The sequence below is a fragment of the Lactuca sativa genome, chromosome 4 (assembly GCF_002870075.4).
Source record: "Lactuca sativa cultivar Salinas chromosome 4, Lsat_Salinas_v11, whole genome shotgun sequence".
NCBI classification, from domain to species: domain Eukaryota; kingdom Viridiplantae; phylum Streptophyta; class Magnoliopsida; order Asterales; family Asteraceae; genus Lactuca; species Lactuca sativa.
The window spans coordinates 216,861,899-216,867,852 of record NC_056626.2 but is presented as its reverse complement, the minus strand read 5'-3'; the positions used below and the strand labels follow the sequence as shown (position 1 = coordinate 216,867,852).

Here is a 5,954-nt window from a genome sequence, read left to right as displayed (position 1 = left end):
TGGTAAAATTGCTTGTGTTTGATTTGTATTACCTAGCATGCTTATGTTTGTTTCTCTAATTGCTTGATTGCATGTTCTGTGTAGCTTAGTGACCATTAAATGCATGAACTTGTTTACCTAATGATTTAGTGAACATTGAATTGTTAGAGGTAGGATTGACCAATCTTAGTTAGTAATTAGAGTAAATAAGCTTAGCTGTGCTAGAGAACGTGTATTGTGACTATAATTGCGTTTATATAACAAATCTTACATAGCGTATTTACATTCATAATTAGTTCCGTGTTTAGTTGTGTGTGAACATACATGGTTTGACATGAATTAGTTAATTATTGGTAAAGTTAGAACTAAATTACTAATATAATTAAAACCAACTAGATTATCCATAAACATTAGCTAGCCATAAGAAAGAAGTGGATTCAAACTAAACAAGAGTGTGTTTTTACTTATTGAATTTGAATTAAAGTTCGTATGATCTTGTAAATTCAGATAAAACCCCTTTTAAACTTGTTAATAATTAGGTTAATTTAATAGTACGTAAATTAATTAGTAACACCGTTCCCTGTGATCGACACCCGACTTACCCAAACTATACTGTAATCTGACTAGGTACACTGCCTATAAGTGCATAGTTAGTTTAAGTTTGTTAGGTTATAAATATTAAAATTAGTGGGTACTTTTGTGCACATCAAGTTTTTGGCGCCGTTGCCGGGGAACGGCTTAGATTATTAGTTTATTTGGTTTCATTAGATTAATCGAACCCTTTTTGTGGAATAAAATCTGCAAAAAGTTAATTAGTTATTTATTTGTTATTTTAGCTTAGTTGGTTAGCATATTATTTTGTTTTCTATCACAGAATTCACGACGTGAGTTTTAATAAGCTTACGACGTGAAAGCTGTGATTTCAGTTTTTAGTATTTTCTTATTTTAGTTCAGTTTTACGTTTTTTTAGTTTAGCAAGTTGTAGGAGTTCATGACCCGAGGCTCAAACACACCCTTGGTGTCACCACTTGAAGATCCCGAGTCTGCAATTCACAAGAAAAAGACACCCTTACAAGAATTAAAGTCATTTTTGTCAAGAAAGTCAGGAAAGAAGACAGGAGAGTCAAGTTCATCCGCGAGGCACAAGAGCAATTTTGAGCACTTGGATCAAACACCCATCCAAACCGAGTCCGAATACGATACCGAGCCGGAATTTGAAGAACACACGAGCGAACCCGAGAACGAGCCAAGGAACGAGATGGAAACAATTGAAGAAATGTCCATGGGAGCTTACAAGAAGCGGATCCGAGAAGATATGGGTCCCGGTTTAGTCCAACCCGCAATACCTGCCACTGCCACATTCGAGTTGAAGGGGCACATCTTGACTGCACTAAAGGATATCCCATTTTTTGGGAAAGATCATGAGGATGCTTTTAAGCATCTCGATGAAGTCAAAGACATTGCGGATTACTTCAATGTCCCAAATTTCAACAGAAACACCGTCTTGCTTAGGATGCTTCCCATCACTTTCAAAGGAGCTGCTAAGGAGTGGTTAAAGTCACTTCCACCGGGTACAATTACCACTTGGGCTCAAATGCGTGAGCAATTCCTGGACCAGTTTTGCCCACCATCCAAGATAGCCAAACTCAAGAAGGCAATAGCCAACTTTGAGCAACAGCCGGGGGAGTCATTATATGAAGCATGGGAGCGGTACAAGGGCTTGCTCAGAAATTGCCCTCAGCATGATCTAAATGTGCAACAAGAGATGTCGATCTTCTATGATGGGGTCAACGTTATGACGAGACAACTCCTTGATTATCAAGGACCTTTAACAAAGAAAAATCCAAGGGAGGTTAAGGAGCTGATTGAAGAATTCGTGAAGCACTCTTGCGAATACCACAACCCTATGCAAGATGGAATCAAAAGCAGTGGAGGGGTCCAAACTGAAGAAATAGCAGCTGTGATGGCTATGCTGAATAATTTGGATCGAAGGATAACACAAATGGACCATTCAATACATGCCATAAGAGTGGGTTGTGAGAGATGTAGTGGTCCACACTTGACCAAGGACTGCAATTTAGATGAGTTTGGGAACAGAAAAGCTCAAGTGTGCTACTCAAGTGGGGATAAGTTTGATGAGGACTGGAGGAAACCGAAGAAGGAGTGGCTGCCATATGAAGAGTATAAGAAGCAAAAAGAAGAGAAGTATAGGCAGACAGGTCGAGGCTTTTATCAAAAGGAGCAGCCACCAGCCGAGAAGAAACCCGATCTAGAGACTATGTTGATGAAGTTTATGGAAGCTTCGGAAAAGAGACACGATGCCACTGATTCTTCTATTAATGAACATCAAACTTTAATTAAGAATCAGCAAGCCTCCATCCATAACCTTGAAGTTCAAGTTGGTCAACTAGCCACTTTAGTTCATGAGAAGTTATCCCCGAAAAATACCGAAACGAAGACCCAATCTCATGTAATGGCCATAGACACCGAAGAAGAAGCCATCTTTGAGTTCCTGGAGGCATTGGAAGAAGAACCACAGCAGCCTGATCCAAAGATGAAGAAGACCAAGCTCGAAAATAATGAAGCTGCTGAGTTCCAGAATTCACGACGTGAACATTATATGTTCACGACGTGGGCCTGTCATGAACAGAAAAATTCTGCAGTTGGTTCGGTTTATCAGCCGCCTTTGCCTTTTCCTTCCCAAGCTACCCTCAGTCCACTGGAGAGAGTGCGTAGAGAGTTTGTCAAGCATGTGAAGGGGATCCCGAGTAATACTCCCTTTGTCGAGTCCTTATCCAAAACTCCTGAGCATCAAAAATTACTGCAAGATTTGATAGACACTCGCAAGCAATTAAAGAAGCAGTGTAAGGTGGTTCTAAGTGAACAAAGCTCAAAAGCTGTGTTGGGAGAGATACCAGAGAAGATGGGGGACCCTGGACGCCTCACTCTACCGTGTGAGTTTGGTAATAAATTGAAGGTTAATGCTTTAGCCGATTCTGGGGCTAGCATTAATTTGATGCCTTTTTCATGAGTGAGCCATCCCTTTAAGAAGGGAATTATCGCAAAAAGTCTCTTTGAAAGGTCACTCTCATGAAAAGAAAATTTATAAAAAATTGGAAATTCAGAAGATGAAGGCTACAAAAATGACGATTCACATGGCGAACCGTTTAGTGACACAACCCCGGGGCATAGTGGAGGATATTTTGGTGAAAATTGGAAAATTTGTTTTTCCAATAGATTTTGTAGTAATGGATTTGAAGGAAGATCCCGATGTTCCAATTATCCTTGGCCGTCCATTGCTTAACACTTCTGGAGCTTTGGTTGATATCCGCGAGTCTAAGTTCACCTTGAGAGTTGGAGATGAAAAAGAAGTTTTTGGGATAGAAGATGGCTTCCCAAAGGAACATGTTCAAGAAGAGGTGTTCACAATCAATGAAGATAATGAACTTGAAGAACTGGAAAAGCTTATGGAAGAAGAGATCAAGGCAGTTCATCAAGTCAAAAGAACAAAACCTAGAGCATCTGTTCCATTTTTGGTTGAAGTCATAGCTTACAAGAGTCCACCTTCTTGGGTGAGCAAAGAGGAGGAGGAGACGACAAGTGATGAAGAGGAGGTCACTTCAAGAGTGACAAAGCTGGTGGTGAAAGAGGAGGAGGATGCGATGAAGTGCAAGGAAGAAACTAAAGGGACCAAACGCAAGCTTGAAGAAGAGGTGAAAGTTAAAAAAGAGAATTCAAAGAAGGCTTACAAAAGGCGAGTTCAAGCTTACAAGAGGCGATTCAAGGAACAAAAGATCCTAATGGTGGATTCTTCCGAGGACTCAACGTAGGAGGCACGGAGTCCAGCTCAAGACTCCAAGAAAAAGAAGCGCTTCTCGAGAGGCAACCCGAGTTTGGTTTGCAATTTTTTTTTCTTTTTCTTTTTGCATTTTAGTTTTAGAAACTTAGATCATGTCATCCAACTCTATTAGAACATAATTAAGCACTGAATGTAGGGACCTTAAAATGGAAGTAGTAATAATTGAGAACTTAGTTTAAAGTCAAAATTGATTTTTCTTCCAGACTTTATTCACGACGTGAGTTCTTAAGAACTCACGACGTGAATTGTGAATGAACTGGACACATAATCCATGATATGGCTTAACCCATTAGACTAGCAAGCCCAAGATCAGTCAGTGAGTACATGGCCCAAACTTAAGCCCAGACACTATTCACGACGTGAATCCTTAAGAACTCACGACGTGAATTTTCAAAAGTACGGGACCACAGAATAAATCCCTAGAAACCAGTAAACCCTTCAATTGTTTATTGTTCACGAAGTGGAAGCAGAAATTGGTCCCCCCTTGGTCCCCATTGCTGCGATTTTAGCCGATAACTCTACTAATCATCCTTGTGCTTACGTAATACTTCCAACAAAGGTAATAATTATTGGTTATTAAGTTTAATTTTTTGCTCTAGTAGATGAACTTAGGGTTAGGGTTTGTTAATTGAGTGAAATGACGAAATTAATTCTTTACAGTTCGTAATAAACTTTGAATGTTCATGCTAAGTGTTTGGAAGTAGTATAGGAGTAAAACCCATTGGGATTTTGACTGGATTTACCCCCTATTGTTACGATTCTGCCTTCTAGGATTGCGAATTCACGACGTGAATCTTACAGGATTCACGACGTGAATCCTGGGGCTGAACAAAATTCGTTTCCTTTATGTATAATTTGTGGATATTTGTTTTGGCTGTTTTTTCCTTGTTTTTGCAGGAATGGCTCCAAGAAGAGAGGTTCCAGCTGGGGTTGCGGGTTTGCACCCGTTTTACAAATTTCCCGCAACAACGCCCCATGATGTCCTGACCCGTTGGAACAACAGATTGGGGTGGCTCTACAACAGGGAAATTATAGTTGCTCCAACAATCAATTGGACAAGATTGAAGGAAGTAGGGCTCGTAGACCGGGTGGGCCCGTTTTTGACAAAGATATTTATCAGAGATGGGTATTCGTTTACCTGTTCTGGTTGGCAGAATTTGTTCCGGGTACATGAGCGGGTCTACAAGGAGTTTTGTGTCGAGTTTTTCGCAACGGTGACATTTTAGGAAACTGTTCAAGATCTACACTGGCCACAGGCGTTGGTATTTCGTTTGGGGGGTGAGTACCAGGAGTGCAGCCTGGTTGAGTTTGCTTGGAGAGTAGGACTGTATGATCGACAGGAGGCTATGACTCCCAAGTTTGGCATGTTTTTGAGTGGGGCTGCTAGAGGTTATGCGGAGGGTGTCACGGGGTATTCTCTTTGGCATAATATTGCCTCCGGAATGTTTAATTCTGGAGTATCTCCCGAGAGCAGTATTCGGTCCCCGATTCATCGTTTACTCCACCGGTTCATCACCTTTTCCATCAACCATAAGAGGCATGGCGCCAAAGTGACTAAGCAGAACTTATTCTTCTTATGGTGTATCTTACAGCTTGGTGTCTGTTGCAACATCCCGTATTTTCTAGCCCGTTTTCTGGCCGGGTCTGCCGCGAGTTTGCACCCTGGGAGCCCCATTTGTGGGGGGCATTTTGTTACCTGTTTGGCCCGATCTTATCATTTGGTTGTTCCCGATATTACTAGATCCATGACGTGTGTAGACGAGCATGACTTTGGTATGGGATATTTGGAAACTATGCGGGTGGTCAGAAATTTTGGGTCGCATTGGGGCATAGTACCATCAGATGTTGAGGGTGATGATGAGGATGATCAGCCGGCTGACCAAGCTGCGCCAGAGCCGAGACCGAGGCGCAGGAACGTGAGAGGAAGGGGAGACCGCCGACAGCCGATACACCCACCTGCTTCCATGGTTGGTGCGCCTTTTGGGAGTGATATGGCTGGTTACTTTGACCAGTTATCATTGAGTGTGAATTGGATAGGTGGCACTATGGAGAATGTTGTCCGGCATCTTGGGGTGGAGCAGCCGCCTCATTTAGGGTATCATTACCCGATTTGCCC

The 5,954-nt window shown here is 41.7% G+C and overlaps 1 non-coding gene across 1 annotated transcript; it reads right to left on the bottom strand.

Moving 5' to 3' along the window:
* Positions 1-1,621: 1,621 nt before the first annotated feature.
* On the bottom strand, positions 1,622-1,728 carry LOC111886561 (small nucleolar RNA R71). The gene has a single exon (XR_002848491.2). It is a non-coding gene; the product is annotated as a small nucleolar RNA R71 (small nucleolar RNA).
* Positions 1,729-5,954: the final 4,226 nt, after the last annotated feature.